Below are 18,647 nucleotides of genomic sequence, written 5' to 3'. Positions count from 1 at the left end.
GCAAATAAGTTCATACTTTACATTTGTGTGTGACAAAAGGGGAAAAAAACTATTTTGTGTAAAATGCCAGCAGAGAGTGTTTCTGCCCGGTCTCGAACCGGGGACCTTTCGCGTGTGAGGCGAACGTGATAACCACTACACTACAGAAACAGCTGCTTACTCACCTTTGTAGGGACTGGGAGAACAGGTGCAAAGGGCAGTGCAAGTGGACCTGCTTAAAGACTAATCAAATGCCTTGCGCCTGAAGCTCACACAATCCAGCCTAAAACATACGTCCTATCAAGCATGCGCACATATACAAGTATGCCAGCTGAGGGCCTATGCAGCGTACAGAGGGAAGGACATATTTCCACTTTGAGATCGGACGGCCAAAACTCACAAGCAAATCAAGGAATGTTACTGAGAGCTAACAGAGAACACAAAGTGCTTGTCGCAAGGACATGGCACGCAAAGAGGTTCAGGAAGTGAATTGTTCATCGACTACTGCTTACCGAGAAAACCAGAGAGTCTGTCCAATGAAAATAACATTGAAAAAACAAAAAATAGGAGCTCAAGTTAACCACCTTGATTGGGACCTCTCGCACCCAAAGCGAGAATCATACCCCTAGACCAACGAGCCACAGTCCTTTGAGCATTTGACGGAATTGTCCTCAGCGTTTGCACCCCCCTTAGGATTCGAGGCCAAGAATGCCTATTCCTGAAGTTTGTTCCTGCCGCTGAAAGCCTTGTCGGTGTATGAGCCAAATGAATGCCCCAGTCGGCACGCTCTGACTGTCTTCACAGGTCTCCTCCTCATCCCGAAGGTTGGTGGCCCATTGACATCAGGGTGGAAGGTGCTTGCGATACACTGTTCCTTCCTTCCTTCCTTCCTTCCTTTATTCCTCTTATGCTGTTTATGTAATAAGAGGGGACGATACACAGAAGAGAGAAAGTGGCCCAACACACTAGACTAGCAGTCTTCTGATCAATCTGCAGCTGGCAAGGTGGGGGAGAGCCTTTATTTTGCACCTGCTGGGATCTGCATTGGCAGAAGCTCTGAGGGCTGGGCCTTTCCTTTTGCCTGTAAAAACAAAAAGCAGCCCTCCTCCCTCCAGCCCTGAGAGCATGGGCGTGACACTGGAAAAAGCAGCATCTCCCCTTTGGTAAAGATGACCATTGCACAGCTGCTCACTCAGAGCTCGATCGTGCTCGATCAGGCCAGATATATTTAGGTCACCAGCAAAGTCTGTTCTCTTTTCTTGCGTAGGGTGAGCATTCACAGAACCCAGCTTCGTTGACAAGAGTGCAAAAGGTGTATACTAAAAGCTTTCTGCTTTACTTGAGCGCCATGGCCGTTATTATATTTTGGCTGCTCCAAGCAATCTCTGTCCAGCCGATGCAAATTTCCAGCTCAAATTTTCCCAGCACTCAAAAAGTCCCTCCTCCCGCCAGCTCTGCTTTCAGGAAGTTCAGCAGAAGCAGTCCAACTTCTGTTCCCACTTCAGAGGAAAAGCTTTCTCGGGCCAGAGAAAGCCAGGGAATCACTGTACCGGCAAGTGCATTTCTTACAACTGGTAATCCCTCAGAACACAGAAATGAAGAAGCTGTATATGAAAATGTATTATTTCTTTGGTACACTAACCTATGTAACTAATATGGACCATTTCAGAGGACGGAGCGGACCCAACTGTGATCCCAGAGACTCAAATACCCAGCAGTAGGGAAAATAAATCCTCTCTGTGCTCTGCAACATTACATACACAAAATGCAAGCGCGTGCATTTTTTTATTGGCCCCATATACAGAATACATGTGAGGATGCTTGCCTTCCCAGTGTATTTCTCAAGCTCTTGAGAGCATATGCTATTTCCATGGGAACGCAAATAAGTTCATACTTTACATTTGTGTGTGACAAAAGGGGAAAAAAACTATTTTGTGTAAAATGCCAGCAGAGAGTGTTTTTGCCCGGTCTCGAACCGGGGACCTTTCGCGTGTGAGGCGAACGTGATAACCACTACACTACAGAAACAGCTGCTTACTCACCTTTGTAGGGACTGGGAGAACAGGTGCAAAGGGCAGTGCAAGTGGACCTGCTTAAAGACTAATCAAATGCCTTGCGCCTGAAGCTCACACAATCCAGCCTAAAACATACGTCCTATCAAGCATGCGCACATATACAAGTATGCCAGCTGAGGGCCTATGCAGCGTACAGAGGGAAGGACATATTTCCACTTTGAGATCGGACGGCCAAAACTCACAAGCAAATCAAGGAATGTTACTGAGAGCTAACAGAGAACACAAAGTGCTTGTCGCAAGGACATGGCACGCAAAGAGGTTCAGGAAGTGAATTGTTCATCGACTACTGCTTACCGAGAAAACCAGAGAGTCTGTCCAATGAAAATAACATTGAAAAAACAAAAAATAGGAGCTCAAGTTAACCACCTTGATTGGGACCTCTCGCACCCAAAGCGAGAATCATACCCCTAGACCAACGAGCCACGGTCCTTTGAGCATTTGACGGAATTGTCCTCAGCGTTTGCACCCCCCTTAGGATTCGAGGTAAAGAATGCCTATTCCTGAAGTTTGTTCCTGCCGCTGAAAGCCTTGTCGGTGTATGAGCCAAATGAATGCCCCAGTCGGCACGCTCTGACTGTCTTCACAGGTCTCCTCCTCATCCCGAAGGTTGGTGGCCCATTGACATCAGGGTGGAAGGTGCTTGCGATACACTGTTCCTTCCTTCCTTCCTTCCTTCCTTTATTCCTCTTATGCTGTTTATGTAATAAGAGGGGACGATACACAGAAGAGAGAAAGTGGCCCAACACACTAGACTAGCAGTCTTCTGATCAATCTGCAGCTGGCAAGGTGGGGGAGAGCCTTTATTTTGCACCTGCTGGGATCTGCATTGGCAGAAGCTCTGAGGGCTGGGCCTTTCCTTTTGCCTGTAAAAACAAAAAGCAGCCCTCCTCCCTCCAGCCCTGAGAGCATGGGCGTGACACTGGAAAAAGCAGCATCTCCCCTTTGGTAAAGATGACCATTGCACAGCTGCTCACTCAGAGCTCGATCGTGCTCGATCAGGCCAGATATATTTAGGTCACCAGCAAAGTCTGTTCTCTTTTCTTGCGTAGGGTGAGCATTCACAGAACCCAGCTTCGTTGACAAGAGTGCAAAAGGTGTATACTAAAAGCTTTCTGCTTTACTTGAGCGCCATGGCCGTTATTATATTTTGGCTGCTCCAAGCAATCTCTGTCCAGCCGATGCAAATTTCCAGCTCAAATTTTCCCAGCACTCAAAAAGTCCCTCCTCCCGCCAGCTCTGCTTTCAGGAAGTTCAGCAGAAGCAGTCCAACTTCTGTTCCCACTTCAGAGGAAAAGCTTTCTCGGGCCAGAGAAAGCCAGGGAATCACTGTACCGGCAAGTGCATTTCTTACAACTGGTAATCCCTCAGAACACAGAAATGAAGAAGCTGTATATGAAAATGTATTATTTCTTTGGTACACTAACCTATGTAACTAATATGGACCATTTCAGAGGACGGAGCGGACCCAACTGTGATCCCAGAGACTCAAATACCCAGCAGTAGGGAAAATAAATCCTCTCTGTGCTCTGCAACATTACATACACAAAATGCAAGCGCGTGCATTTTTTTATTGGCCCCATATACAGAATACATGTGAGGATGCTTGCCTTCCCAGTGTATTTCTCAAGCTCTTGAGAGCATATGCTATTTCCATGGGAACGCAAATAAGTTCATACTTTACATTTGTGTGTGACAAAAGGGGAAAAAAACTATTTTGTGTAAAATGCCAGCAGAGAGTGTTTCTGCCCGGTCTCGAACCGGGGACCTTTCGTGTGTGAGGCGAACGTGATAACCACTACACTACAGAAACAGCTGCTTACTCACCTTTGTAGGGACTGGGAGAACAGGTGCAAAGGGCAGTGCAAGTGGACCTGCTTAAAGACTAATCAAATGCCTTGCGCCTGAAGCTCACACAATCCAGCCTAAAACATACGTCCTATCAAGCATGCGCACATATACAAGTATGCCAGCTGAGGGCCTATGCAGCGTACAGAGGGAAGGACATATTTCCACTTTGAGATCGGACGGCCAAAACTCACAAGCAAATCAAGGAATGTTACTGAGAGCTAACAGAGAACACAAAGTGCTTGTCGCAAGGACATGGCACGCAAAGAGGTTCAGGAAGTGAATTGTTCATCGACTACTGCTTACCGAGAAAACCAGAGAGTCTGTCCAATGAAAATAACATTGAAAAAACAAAAAATAGGAGCTCAAGTTAACCACCTTGATTGGGACCTCTCGCACCCAAAGCGAGAATCATACCCCTAGACCAACGAGCCACGGTCCTTTGAGCATTTGACGGAATTGTCCTCAGCGTTTGCACCCCCCTTAGGATTCGAGGTAAAGAATGCCTATTCCTGAAGTTTGTTCCTGCCGCTGAAAGCCTTGTCGGTGTATGAGCCAAATGAATGCCCCAGTCGGCACGCTCTGACTGTCTTCACAGGTCTCCTCCTCATCCCGAAGGTTGGTGGCCCATTGACATCAGGGTGGAAGGTGCTTGCGATACACTGTTCCTTCCTTCCTTCCTTCCTTCCTTTATTCCTCTTATGCTGTTTATGTAATAAGAGGGGACGATACACAGAAGAGAGAAAGTGGCCCAACACACTAGACTAGCAGTCTTCTGATCAATCTGCAGCTGGCAAGGTGGGGGAGAGCCTTTATTTTGCACCTGCTGGGATCTGCATTGGCAGAAGCTCTGAGGGCTGGGCCTTTCCTTTTGCCTGTAAAAACAAAAAGCAGCCCTCCTCCCTCCAGCCCTGAGAGCATGGGCGTGACACTGGAAAAAGCAGCATCTCCCCTTTGGTAAAGATGACCATTGCACAGCTGCTCACTCAGAGCTCGATCGTGCTCGATCAGGCGAGATATATTTAGGTCACCAGCAAAGTCTGTTCTCTTTTCTTGCGTAGGGTGAGCATTCACAGAGCCCAGCTTCGTTGACAAGAGTGCAAAAGGTGTATACTAAAAGCTTTCTGCTTTACTTGAGCGCCATGGCCGTTATTATATTTTGGCTGCTCCAAGCAATCTCTGTCCAGCCGATGCAAATTTCCAGCTCAAATTTTCCCAGCACTCAAAAAGTCCCTCCTCCCGCCAGCTCTGCTTTCAGGAAGTTCAGCAGAAGCAGTCCAACTTCTGTTCCCACTTCAGAGGAAAAGCTTTCTCGGGCCAGAGAAAGCCAGGGAATCACTGTACCGGCAAGTGCATTTCTTACAACTGGTAATCCCTCAGAACACAGAAATGAAGAAGCTGTATATGAAAATGTATTATTTCTTTGGTACACTAACCTATGTAACTAATATGGACCATTTCAGAGGACGGAGCGGACCCAACTGTGATCCCAGAGACTCAAATACCCAGCAGTAGGGAAAATAAATCCTCTCTGTGCTCTGCAACATTACATACACAAAATGCAAGCGCGTGCATTTTTTTATTGGCCCCATATACAGAATACATGTGAGGATGCTTGCCTTCCCAGTGTATTTCTCAAGCTCTTGAGAGCATATGCTATTTCCATGGGAACGCAAATAAGTTCATACTTTACATTTGTGTGTGACAAAAGGGGAAAAAAACTATTTTGTGTAAAATGCCAGCAGAGAGTGTTTCTGCCCGGTCTCGAACCGGGGACCTTTCGCGTGTGAGGCGAACGTGATAACCACTACACTACAGAAACAGCTGCTTACTCACCTTTGTAGGGACTGGGAGAACAGGTGCAAAGGGCAGTGCAAGTGGACCTGCTTAAAGACTAATCAAATGCCTTGCGCCTGAAGCTCACACAATCCAGCCTAAAACATACGTCCTATCAAGCATGCGCACATATACAAGTATGCCAGCTGAGGGCCTATGCAGCGTACAGAGGGAAGGACATATTTCCACTTTGAGATCGGACGGCCAAAACTCACAAGCAAATCAAGGAATGTTACTGAGAGCTAACAGAGAACACAAAGTGCTTGTCGCAAGGACATGGCACGCAAAGAGGTTCAGGAAGTGAATTGTTCATCGACTACTGCTTACCGAGAAAACCAGAGAGTCTGTCCAATGAAAATAACATTGAAAAAACAAAAAATAGGAGCTCAAGTTAACCACCTTGATTGGGACCTCTCGCACCCAAAGCGAGAATCATACCCCTAGACCAACGAGCCACAGTCCTTTGAGCATTTGACGGAATTGTCCTCAGCGTTTGCACCCCCCTTAGGATTCGAGGCCAAGAATGCCTATTCCTGAAGTTTGTTCCTGCCGCTGAAAGCCTTGTCGGTGTATGAGCCAAATGAATGCCCCAGTCGGCACGCTCTGACTGTCTTCACAGGTCTCCTCCTCATCCCGAAGGTTGGTGGCCCATTGACATCAGGGTGGAAGGTGCTTGCGATACACTGTTCCTTCCTTCCTTCCTTCCTTCCTTTATTCCTCTTATGCTGTTTATGTAATAAGAGGGGACGATACACAGAAGAGAGAAAGTGGCCCAACACACTAGACTAGCAGTCTTCTGATCAATCTGCAGCTGGCAAGGTGGGGGAGAGCCTTTATTTTGCACCTGCTGGGATCTGCATTGGCAGAAGCTCTGAGGGCTGGGCCTTTCCTTTTGCCTGTAAAAACAAAAAGCAGCCCTCCTCCCTCCAGCCCTGAGAGCATGGGCGTGACACTGGAAAAAGCAGCATCTCCCCTTTGGTAAAGATGACCATTGCACAGCTGCTCACTCAGAGCTCGATCGTGCTCGATCAGGCGAGATATATTTAGGTCACCAGCAAAGTCTGTTCTCTTTTCTTGCGTAGGGTGAGCATTCACAGAGCCCAGCTTCGTTGACAAGAGTGCAAAAGGTGTATACTAAAAGCTTTCTGCTTTACTTGAGCGCCATGGCCGTTATTATATTTTGGCTGCTCCAAGCAATCTCTGTCCAGCCGATGCAAATTTCCAGCTCAAATTTTCCCAGCACTCAAAAAGTCCCTCCTCCCGCCAGCTCTGCTTTCAGGAAGTTCAGCAGAAGCAGTCCAACTTCTGTTCCCACTTCAGAGGAAAAGCTTTCTCGGGCCAGAGAAAGCCAGGGAATCACTGTACCGGCAAGTGCATTTCTTACAACTGGTAATCCCTCAGAACACAGAAATGAAGAAGCTGTATATGAAAATGTATTATTTCTTTGGTACACTAACCTATGTAACTAATATGGACCATTTCAGAGGACGGAGCGGACCCAACTGTGATCCCAGAGACCCAAATACCCAGCAGTAGGGAAAATAAATCCTCTCTGTGCTCTGCAACATTACATACACAAAATGCAAGCGCGTGCATTTTTTTATTGGCCCCATATACAGAATACATGTGAGGATGCTTGCCTTCCCAGTGTATTTCTCAAGCTCTTGAGAGCATATGCTATTTCCATGGGAACGCAAATAAGTTCATACTTTACATTTGTGTGTGACAAAAGGGGAAAAAAACTATTTTGTGTAAAATGCCAGCAGAGAGTGTTTCTGCCCGGTCTCGAACCGGGGACCTTTCGCGTGTGAGGCGAACGTGATAACCACTACACTACAGAAACAGCTGCTTACTCACCTTTGTAGGGACTGGGAGAACAGGTGCAAAGGGCAGTGCAAGTGGACCTGCTTAAAGACTAATCAAATGCCTTGCGCCTGAAGCTCACACAATCCAGCCTAAAACATACGTCCTATCAAGCATGCGCACATATACAAGTATGCCAGCTGAGGGCCTATGCAGCGTACAGAGGGAAGGACATATTTCCACTTTGAGATCGGACGGCCAAAACTCACAAGCAAATCAAGGAATGTTACTGAGAGCTAACAGAGAACACAAAGTGCTTGTCGCAAGGACATGGCACGCAAAGAGGTTCAGGAAGTGAATTGTTCATCGACTACTGCTTACCGAGAAAACCAGAGAGTCTGTCCAATGAAAATAACATTGAAAAAACAAAAAATAGGAGCTCAAGTTAACCACCTTGATTGGGACCTCTCGCACCCAAAGCGAGAATCATACCCCTAGACCAACGAGCCACAGTCCTTTGAGCATTTGACGGAATTGTCCTCAGCGTTTGCACCCCCCTTAGGATTCGAGGCCAAGAATGCCTATTCCTGAAGTTTGTTCCTGCCGCTGAAAGCCTTGTCGGTGTATGAGCCAAATGAATGCCCCAGTCGGCACGCTCTGACTGTCTTCACAGGTCTCCTCCTCATCCCGAAGGTTGGTGGCCCATTGACATCAGGGTGGAAGGTGCTTGCGATACACTGTTCCTTCCTTCCTTCCTTCCTTCCTTCCTTTATTCCTCTTATGCTGTTTATGTAATAAGAGGGGACGATACACAGAAGAGAGAAAGTGGCCCAACACACTAGACTAGCAGTCTTCTGATCAATCTGCAGCTGGCAAGGTGGGGGAGAGCCTTTATTTTGCACCTGCTGGGATCTGCATTGGCAGAAGCTCTGAGGGCTGGGCCTTTCCTTTTGCCTGTAAAAACAAAAAGCAGCCCTCCTCCCTCCAGCCCTGAGAGCATGGGCGTGACACTGGAAAAAGCAGCATCTCCCCTTTGGTAAAGATGACCATTGCACAGCTGCTCACTCAGAGCTCGATCGTGCTCGATCAGGCGAGATATATTTAGGTCACCAGCAAAGTCTGTTCTCTTTTCTTGCGTAGGGTGAGCATTCACAGAGCCCAGCTTCGTTGACAAGAGTGCAAAAGGTGTATACTAAAAGCTTTCTGCTTTACTTGAGCGCCATGGCCGTTATTATATTTTGGCTGCTCCAAGCAATCTCTGTCCAGCCGATGCAAATTTCCAGCTCAAATTTTCCCAGCACTCAAAAAGTCCCTCCTCCCGCCAGCTCTGCTTTCAGGAAGTTCAGCAGAAGCAGTCCAACTTCTGTTCCCACTTCAGAGGAAAAGCTTTCTCGGGCCAGAGAAAGCCAGGGAATCACTGTACCGGCAAGTGCATTTCTTACAACTGGTAATCCCTCAGAACACAGAAATGAAGAAGCTGTATATGAAAATGTATTATTTCTTTGGTACACTAACCTATGTAACTAATATGGACCATTTCAGAGGACGGAGCGGACCCAACTGTGATCCCAGAGACCCAAATACCCAGCAGTAGGGAAAATAAATCCTCTCTGTGCTCTGCAACATTACATACACAAAATGCAAGCGCGTGCATTTTTTTATTGGCCCCATATACAGAATACATGTGAGGATGCTTGCCTTCCCAGTGTATTTCTCAAGCTCTTGAGAGCATATGCTATTTCCATGGGAACGCAAATAAGTTCATACTTTACATTTGTGTGTGACAAAAGGGGAAAAAAACTATTTTGTGTAAAATGCCAGCAGAGAGTGTTTCTGCCCGGTCTCGAACCGGGGACCTTTATAACCACTACACTACAGAAACAGCTGCTTGCTCACCTTTGTAGGGACTGGGAGAACAGGTGCAAAGGGCAGTGCAAGTGGACCTGCTTAAAGACTAATCAAATGCCTTGCGCCTGAAGCTCACACAATCCAGCCTAAAACATACGTCCTATCAAGCATGCGCACATATACAAGTATGCCAGCTGAGGGCCTATGCAGCGTACAGAGGGAAGGACATATTTCCACTTTGAGATCGGACGGCCAAAACTCACAAGCAAATCAAGGAATGTTACTGAGAGCTAACAGAGAACACAAAGTGCTTGTCGCAAGGACATGGCACGCAAAGAGGTTCAGGAAGTGAATTGTTCATCGACTACTGCTTACCGAGAAAACCAGAGAGTCTGTCCAATGAAAATAACATTGAAAAAACAAAAAAAAGGAGCTCAAGTTAACCACCTTGATTGGGCTCGTACGGGATTTGAACCCGGGACCTCTCGCACCCAAAGCGAGAATCATACCCCTAGACCAACGAGCCACGGTCCTTTGAGCATTTGACGGAATTGTCCTCAGCGTTTGCACCCCCCTTAGGATTCGAGGCCAAGAATGCCTATTCCTGAAGTTTGTTCCTGCCGCTGAAAGCCTTGTCGGTGTATGAGCCAAATGAATGCCCCAGTCGGCACGCTCTGACTGTCTTCACAGGTCTCCTCCTCATCCCGAAGGTTGGTGGCCCATTGACATCAGGGTGGAAGGTGCTTGCGATACACTGTTCCTTCCTTCCTTCCTTCCTTCCTTTATTCCTCTTATGCTGTTTATGTAATAAGAGGGGACGATACACAGAAGAGAGAAAGTGGCCCAACACACTAGACTAGCAGTCTTCTGATCAATCTGCAGCTGGCAAGGTGGGGGAGAGCCTTTATTTTGCACCTGCTGGGATCTGCATTGGCAGAAGCTCTGAGGGCTGGGCCTTTCCTTTTGCCTGTAAAAACAAAAAGCAGCCCTCCTCCCTCCAGCCCTGAGAGCATGGGCGTGACACTGGAAAAAGCAGCATCTCCCCTTTGGTAAAGATGACCATTGCACAGCTGCTCACTCAGAGCTCGATCGTGCTCGATCAGGCCAGATATATTTAGGTCACCAGCAAAGTCTGTTCTCTTTTCTTGCGTAGGGTGAGCATTCACAGAACCCAGCTTCGTTGACAAGAGTGCAAAAGGTGTATACTAAAAGCTTTCTGCTTTACTTGAGCGCCATGGCCGTTATTATATTTTGGCTGCTCCAAGCAATCTCTGTCCAGCCGATGCAAATTTCCAGCTCAAATTTTCCCAGCACTCAAAAAGTCCCTCCTCCCGCCAGCTCTGCTTTCAGGAAGTTCAGCAGAAGCAGTCCAACTTCTGTTCCCACTTCAGAGGAAAAGCTTTCTCGGGCCAGAGAAAGCCAGGGAATCACTGTACCGGCAAGTGCATTTCTTACAACTGGTAATCCCTCAGAACACAGAAATGAAGAAGCTGTATATGAAAATGTATTATTTCTTTGGTACACTAACCTATGTAACTAATATGGACCATTTCAGAGGACGGAGCGGACCCAACTGTGATCCCAGAGACTCAAATACCCAGCAGTAGGGAAAATAAATCCTCTCTGTGCTCTGCAACATTACATACACAAAATGCAAGCGCGTGCATTTTTTTATTGGCCCCATATACAGAATACATGTGAGGATGCTTGCCTTCCCAGTGTATTTCTCAAGCTCTTGAGAGCATATGCTATTTCCATGGGAACGCAAATAAGTTCATACTTTACATTTGTGTGTGACAAAAGGGGAAAAAAACTATTTTGTGTAAAATGCCAGCAGAGAGTGTTTCTGCCCGGTCTCGAAACGGGGACCTTTCGCGTGTGAGGCGAACGTGATAACCACTACACTACAGAAACAGCTGCTTACTCACCTTTGTAGGGACTGGGAGAACAGGTGCAAAGGGCAGTGCAAGTGGACCTGCTTAAAGACTAATCAAATGCCTTGCGCCTGAAGCTCACACAATCCAGCCTAAAACATACGTCCTATCAAGCATGCGCACATATACAAGTATGCCAGCTGAGGGCCTATGCAGCGTACAGAGGGAAGGACATATTTCCACTTTGAGATCGGACGGCCAAAACTCACAAGCAAATCAAGGAATGTTACTGAGAGCTAACAGAGAACACAAAGTGCTTGTCGCAAGGACATGGCACGCAAAGAGGTTCAGGAAGTGAATTGTTCATCGACTACTGCTTACCGAGAAAACCAGAGAGTCTGTCCAATGAAAATAACATTGAAAAAACAAAAAATAGGAGCTCAAGTTAACCACCTTGATTGGGACCTCTCGCACCCAAAGCGAGAATCATACCCCTAGACCAACGAGCCACGGTCCTTTGAGCATTTGACGGAATTGTCCTCAGCGTTTGCACCCCCCTTAGGATTCGAGGTAAAGAATGCCTATTCCTGAAGTTTGTTCCTGCCGCTGAAAGCCTTGTCGGTGTATGAGCCAAATGAATGCCCCAGTCGGCACGCTCTGACTGTCTTCACAGGTCTCCTCCTCATCCCGAAGGTTGGTGGCCCATTGACATCAGGGTGGAAGGTGCTTGCGATACACTGTTCCTTCCTTCCTTCCTTCCTTCCTTTATTCCTCTTATGCTGTTTATGTAATAAGAGGGGACGATACACAGAAGAGAGAAAGTGGCCCAACACACTAGACTAGCAGTCTTCTGATCAATCTGCAGCTGGCAAGGTGGGGGAGAGCCTTTATTTTGCACCTGCTGGGATCTGCATTGGCAGAAGCTCTGAGGGCTGGGCCTTTCCTTTTGCCTGTAAAAACAAAAAGCAGCCCTCCTCCCTCCAGCCCTGAGAGCATGGGCGTGACACTGGAAAAAGCAGCATCTCCCCTTTGGTAAAGATGACCATTGCACAGCTGCTCACTCAGAGCTCGATCGTGCTCGATCAGGCGAGATATATTTAGGTCACCAGCAAAGTCTGTTCTCTTTTCTTGCGTAGGGTGAGCATTCACAGAGCCCAGCTTCGTTGACAAGAGTGCAAAAGGTGTATACTAAAAGCTTTCTGCTTTACTTGAGCGCCATGGCCGTTATTATATTTTGGCTGCTCCAAGCAATCTCTGTCCAGCCGATGCAAATTTCCAGCTCAAATTTTCCCAGCACTCAAAAAGTCCCTCCTCCCGCCAGCTCTGCTTTCAGGAAGTTCAGCAGAAGCAGTCCAACTTCTGTTCCCACTTCAGAGGAAAAGCTTTCTCGGGCCAGAGAAAGCCAGGGAATCACTGTACCGGCAAGTGCATTTCTTACAACTGGTAATCCCTCAGAACACAGAAATGAAGAAGCTGTATATGAAAATGTATTATTTCTTTGGTACACTAACCTATGTAACTAATATGGACCATTTCAGAGGACGGAGCGGACCCAACTGTGATCCCAGAGACTCAAATACCCAGCAGTAGGGAAAATAAATCCTCTCTGTGCTCTGCAACATTACATACACAAAATGCAAGCGCGTGCATTTTTTTATTGGCCCCATATACAGAATACATGTGAGGATGCTTGCCTTCCCAGTGTATTTCTCAAGCTCTTGAGAGCATATGCTATTTCCATGGGAACGCAAATAAGTTCATACTTTACATTTGTGTGTGACAAAAGGGGAAAAAAACTATTTTGTGTAAAATGCCAGCAGAGAGTGTTTCTGCCCGGTCTCGAACCGGGGACCTTTCGCGTGTGAGGCGAACGTGATAACCACTACACTACAGAAACAGCTGCTTACTCACCTTTGTAGGGACTGGGAGAACAGGTGCAAAGGGCAGTGCAAGTGGACCTGCTTAAAGACTAATCAAATGCCTTGCGCCTGAAGCTCACACAATCCAGCCTAAAACATACGTCCTATCAAGCATGCGCACATATACAAGTATGCCAGCTGAGGGCCTATGCAGCGTACAGAGGGAAGGACATATTTCCACTTTGAGATCGGACGGCCAAAACTCACAAGCAAATCAAGGAATGTTACTGAGAGCTAACAGAGAACACAAAGTGCTTGTCGCAAGGACATGGCACGCAAAGAGGTTCAGGAAGTGAATTGTTCATCGACTACTGCTTACCGAGAAAACCAGAGAGTCTGTCCAATGAAAATAACATTGAAAAAACAAAAAATAGGAGCTCAAGTTAACCACCTTGATTGGGACCTCTCGCACCCAAAGCGAGAATCATACCCCTAGACCAACGAGCCACAGTCCTTTGAGCATTTGACGGAATTGTCCTCAGCGTTTGCACCCCCCTTAGGATTCGAGGCCAAGAATGCCTATTCCTGAAGTTTGTTCCTGCCGCTGAAAGCCTTGTCGGTGTATGAGCCAAATGAATGCCCCAGTCGGCACGCTCTGACTGTCTTCACAGGTCTCCTCCTCATCCCGAAGGTTGGTGGCCCATTGACATCAGGGTGGAAGGTGCTTGCGATACACTGTTCCTTCCTTCCTTCCTTCCTTCCTTTATTCCTCTTATGCTGTTTATGTAATAAGAGGGGACGATACACAGAAGAGAGAAAGTGGCCCAACACACTAGACTAGCAGTCTTCTGATCAATCTGCAGCTGGCAAGGTGGGGGAGAGCCTTTATTTTGCACCTGCTGGGATCTGCATTGGCAGAAGCTCTGAGGGCTGGGCCTTTCCTTTTGCCTGTAAAAACAAAAAGCAGCCCTCCTCCCTCCAGCCCTGAGAGCATGGGCGTGACACTGGAAAAAGCAGCATCTCCCCTTTGGTAAAGATGACCATTGCACAGCTGCTCACTCAGAGCTCGATCGTGCTCGATCAGGCCAGATATATTTAGGTCACCAGCAAAGTCTGTTCTCTTTTCTTGCGTAGGGTGAGCATTCACAGAACCCAGCTTCGTTGACAAGAGTGCAAAAGGTGTATACTAAAAGCTTTCTGCTTTACTTGAGCGCCATGGCCGTTATTATATTTTGGCTGCTCCAAGCAATCTCTGTCCAGCCGATGCAAATTTCCAGCTCAAATTTTCCCAGCACTCAAAAAGTCCCTCCTCCCGCCAGCTCTGCTTTCAGGAAGTTCAGCAGAAGCAGTCCAACTTCTGTTCCCACTTCAGAGGAAAAGCTTTCTCGGGCCAGAGAAAGCCAGGGAATCACTGTACCGGCAAGTGCATTTCTTACAACTGGTAATCCCTCAGAACACAGAAATGAAGAAGCTGTATATGAAAATGTATTATTTCTTTGGTACACTAACCTATGTAACTAATATGGACCATTTCAGAGGACGGAGCGGACCCAACTGTGATCCCAGAGACTCAAATACCCAGCAGTAGGGAAAATAAATCCTCTCTGTGCTCTGCAACATTACATACACAAAATGCAAGCGCGTGCATTTTTTTATTGGCCCCATATACAGAATACATGTGAGGATGCTTGCCTTCCCAGTGTATTTCTCAAGCTCTTGAGAGCATATGCTATTTCCATGGGAACGCAAATAAGTTCATACTTTACATTTGTGTGTGACAAAAGGGGAAAAAAACTATTTTGTGTAAAATGCCAGCAGAGAGTGTTTCTGCCCGGTCTCGAACCGGGGACCTTTCGCGTGTGAGGCGAACGTGATAACCACTACACTACAGAAACAGCTGCTTACTCACCTTTGTAGGGACTGGGAGAACAGGTGCAAAGGGCAGTGCAAGTGGACCTGCTTAAAGACTAATCAAATGCCTTGCGCCTGAAGCTCACACAATCCAGCCTAAAACATACGTCCTATCAAGCATGCGCACATATACAAGTATGCCAGCTGAGGGCCTATGCAGCGTACAGAGGGAAGGACATATTTCCACTTTGAGATCGGACGGCCAAAACTCACAAGCAAATCAAGGAATGTTACTGAGAGCTAACAGAGAACACAAAGTGCTTGTCGCAAGGACATGGCACGCAAAGAGGTTCAGGAAGTGAATTGTTCATCGACTACTGCTTACCGAGAAAACCAGAGAGTCTGTCCAATGAAAATAACATTGAAAAAACAAAAAATAGGAGCTCAAGTTAACCACCTTGATTGGGACCTCTCGCACCCAAAGCGAGAATCATACCCCTAGACCAACGAGCCACGGTCCTTTGAGCATTTGACGGAATTGTCCTCAGCGTTTGCACCCCCCTTAGGATTCGAGGTAAAGAATGCCTATTCCTGAAGTTTGTTCCTGCCGCTGAAAGCCTTGTCGGTGTATGAGCCAAATGAATGCCCCAGTCGGCACGCTCTGACTGTCTTCACAGGTCTCCTCCTCATCCCGAAGGTTGGTGGCCCATTGACATCAGGGTGGAAGGTGCTTGCGATACACTGTTCCTTCCTTCCTTCCTTCCTTCCTTTATTCCTCTTATGCTGTTTATGTAATAAGAGGGGACGATACACAGAAGAGAGAAAGTGGCCCAACACACTAGACTAGCAGTCTTCTGATCAATCTGCAGCTGGCAAGGTGGGGGAGAGCCTTTATTTTGCACCTGCTGGGATCTGCATTGGCAGAAGCTCTGAGGGCTGGGCCTTTCCTTTTGCCTGTAAAAACAAAAAGCAGCCCTCCTCCCTCCAGCCCTGAGAGCATGGGCGTGACACTGGAAAAAGCAGCATCTCCCCTTTGGTAAAGATGACCATTGCACAGCTGCTCACTCAGAGCTCGATCGTGCTCGATCAGGCGAGATATATTTAGGTCACCAGCAAAGTCTGTTCTCTTTTCTTGCGTAGGGTGAGCATTCACAGAGCCCAGCTTCGTTGACAAGAGTGCAAAAGGTGTATACTAAAAGCTTTCTGCTTTACTTGAGCGCCATGGCCGTTATTATATTTTGGCTGCTCCAAGCAATCTCTGTCCAGCCGATGCAAATTTCCAGCTCAAATTTTCCCAGCACTCAAAAAGTCCCTCCTCCCGCCAGCTCTGCTTTCAGGAAGTTCAGCAGAAGCAGTCCAACTTCTGTTCCCACTTCAGAGGAAAAGCTTTCTCGGGCCAGAGAAAGCCAGGGAATCACTGTACCGGCAAGTGCATTTCTTACAACTGGTAATCCCTCAGAACACAGAAATGAAGAAGCTGTATATGAAAATGTATTATTTCTTTGGTACACTAACCTATGTAACTAATATGGACCATTTCAGAGGACGGAGCGGACCCAACTGTGATCCCAGAGACTCAAATACCCAGCAGTAGGGAAAATAAATCCTCTCTGTGCTCTGCAACATTACATACACAAAATGCAAGCGCGTGCATTTTTTTATTGGCCCCATATACAGAATACATGTGAGGATGCTTGCCTTCCCAGTGTATTTCTCAAGCTCTTGAGAGCATATGCTATTTCCATGGGAACGCAAATAAGTTCATACTTTACATTTGTGTGTGACAAAAGGGGAAAAAAACTATTTTGTGTAAAATGCCAGCAGAGAGTGTTTCTGCCCGGTCTCGAACCGGGGACCTTTCGCGTGTGAGGCGAACGTGATAACCACTACACTACAGAAACAGCTGCTTACTCACCTTTGTAGGGACTGGGAGAACAGGTGCAAAGGGCAGTGCAAGTGGACCTGCTTAAAGACTAATCAAATGCCTTGCGCCTGAAGCTCACACAATCCAGCCTAAAACATACGTCCTATCAAGCATGCGCACATATACAAGTATGCCAGCTGAGGGCCTATGCAGCGTACAGAGGGAAGGACATATTTCCACTTTGAGATCGGACGGCCAAAACTCACAAGCAAATCAAGGAATGTTACTGAGAGCTAACAGAGAACACAAAGTGCTTGTCGCAAGGACATGGCACGCAAAGAGGTTCAGGAAGTGAATTGTTCATCGACTACTGCTTACCGAGAAAACCAGAGAGTCTGTCCAATGAAAATAACATTGAAAAAACAAAAAATAGGAGCTCAAGTTAACCACCTTGATTGGGACCTCTCGCACCCAAAGCGAGAATCATACCCCTAGACCAACGAGCCACAGTCCTTTGAGCATTTGACGGAATTGTCCTCAGCGTTTGCACCCCCCTTAGGATTCGAGGCCAAGAATGCCTATTCCTGAAGTTTGTTCCTGCCGCTGAAAGCCTTGTCGGTGTATGAGCCAAATGAATGCCCCAGTCGGCACGCTCTGACTGTCTTCACAGGTCTCCTCCTCATCCCGAAGGTTGGTGGCCCATTGACATCAGGGTGGAAGGTGCTTGCGATACACTGTTCCTTCCTTCCTTCCTTCCTTCCTTTATTCCTCTTATGCTGTTTATGTAATAAGAGGGGACGATACACAGAAGAGAGAAAGTGGCCCAACACACTAGACTAGCAGTCTTCTGATCAATCTGCAGCTGGCAAGGTGGGGGAGAGCCTTTATTTTGCACCTGCTGGGATCTGCATTGGCAGAAGCTCTGAGGGCTGGGCCTTTCCTTTTGCCTGTAAAAACAAAAAGCAGCCCTCCTCCCTCCAGCCCTGAGAGCATGGGCGTGACACTGGAAAAAGCAGCATCTCCCCTTTGGTAAAGATGACCATTGCACAGCTGCTCACTCAGAGCTCGATCGTGCTCGATCAGGCCAGATATATTTAGGTCACCAGCAAAGTCTGTTCTCTTTTCTTGCGTAGGGTGAGCATTCACAGAACCCAGCTTCGTTGACAAGAGTGCAAAAGGTGTATACTAAAAGCTTTCTGCTTTACTTGAGCGCCATGGCCGTTATTATATTTTGGCTGCTCCAAGCAATCTCTGTCCAGCCGATGCAAATTTCCAGCTCAAATTTTCCCAGCACTCAAAAAGTCCCTCCTCCCGCCAGCTCTGCTTTCAGGAAGTTCAGCAGAAGCAGTCCAACTTCTGTTCCCACTTCAGAGGAAAAGCTTTCTCGGGCCAGAGAAAGCCAGGGAATCACTGTACCGGCAAGTGCATTTCTTACAACTGGTAATCCCTCAGAACACAGAAATGAAGAAGCTGTATATGAAAATGTATTATTTCTTTGGTACACTAACCTATGTAACTAATATGGACCATTTCAGAGGACGGAGCGGACCCAACTGTGATCCCAGAGACTCAAATACCCAGCAGTAGGGAAAATAAATCCTCTCTGTGCTCTGCAACATTACATACACAAAATGCAAGCGCGTGCATTTTTTTATTGGCCCCATATACAGAATACATGTGAGGATGCTTGCCTTCCCAGTGTATTTCTCAAGCTCTTGAGAGCATATGCTATTTCCATGGGAACGCAAATAAGTTCATACTTTACATTTGTGTGTGACAAAAGGGGAAAAAAACTATTTTGTGTAAAATGCCA

General features: G+C 47.0%; 9 non-coding genes across 9 annotated transcripts; all 9 read right to left on the bottom strand.

Moving 5' to 3' along the window:
• Positions 1 to 77: 77 nt before the first annotated feature.
• Positions 78 to 150, bottom strand: TRNAV-CAC (transfer RNA valine (anticodon CAC)). Its single transcript has one exon. It is a non-coding gene; the product is annotated as a tRNA-Val (tRNA).
• A 1,784-nt stretch (positions 151 to 1,934) lies between these two features.
• On the bottom strand, positions 1,935 to 2,007 carry TRNAV-CAC (transfer RNA valine (anticodon CAC)). The gene has a single exon. It is a non-coding gene; the product is annotated as a tRNA-Val (tRNA).
• A 1,784-nt stretch (positions 2,008 to 3,791) lies between these two features.
• TRNAV-CAC (transfer RNA valine (anticodon CAC)) lies at positions 3,792 to 3,864 on the bottom strand. The gene has a single exon. It is a non-coding gene; the product is annotated as a tRNA-Val (tRNA).
• A 1,784-nt stretch (positions 3,865 to 5,648) lies between these two features.
• TRNAV-CAC (transfer RNA valine (anticodon CAC)) lies at positions 5,649 to 5,721 on the bottom strand. Its single transcript has one exon. It is a non-coding gene; the product is annotated as a tRNA-Val (tRNA).
• Positions 5,722 to 7,505: 1,784 nt separating this feature from the next.
• TRNAV-CAC (transfer RNA valine (anticodon CAC)) lies at positions 7,506 to 7,578 on the bottom strand. Its single transcript has one exon. It is a non-coding gene; the product is annotated as a tRNA-Val (tRNA).
• A 2,262-nt stretch (positions 7,579 to 9,840) lies between these two features.
• Positions 9,841 to 9,912, bottom strand: TRNAP-UGG (transfer RNA proline (anticodon UGG)). The gene has a single exon. It is a non-coding gene; the product is annotated as a tRNA-Pro (tRNA).
• A 3,172-nt stretch (positions 9,913 to 13,084) lies between these two features.
• On the bottom strand, positions 13,085 to 13,157 carry TRNAV-CAC (transfer RNA valine (anticodon CAC)). Its single transcript has one exon. It is a non-coding gene; the product is annotated as a tRNA-Val (tRNA).
• A 1,784-nt stretch (positions 13,158 to 14,941) lies between these two features.
• TRNAV-CAC (transfer RNA valine (anticodon CAC)) lies at positions 14,942 to 15,014 on the bottom strand. The gene has a single exon. It is a non-coding gene; the product is annotated as a tRNA-Val (tRNA).
• A 1,784-nt stretch (positions 15,015 to 16,798) lies between these two features.
• Positions 16,799 to 16,871, bottom strand: TRNAV-CAC (transfer RNA valine (anticodon CAC)). Its single transcript has one exon. It is a non-coding gene; the product is annotated as a tRNA-Val (tRNA).
• Positions 16,872 to 18,647: the final 1,776 nt, after the last annotated feature.

The sequence above is a fragment of the Ambystoma mexicanum genome, chromosome 2q, assembly GCF_040938575.1.
Source record: "Ambystoma mexicanum isolate Mex_15411 chromosome 2q, UKY_AmexF1_1, whole genome shotgun sequence".
NCBI classification, from domain to species: Eukaryota; Metazoa; Chordata; class Amphibia; order Caudata; family Ambystomatidae; genus Ambystoma; species Ambystoma mexicanum.
This window is presented reverse-complemented; position numbering and strand designations above follow the sequence as displayed.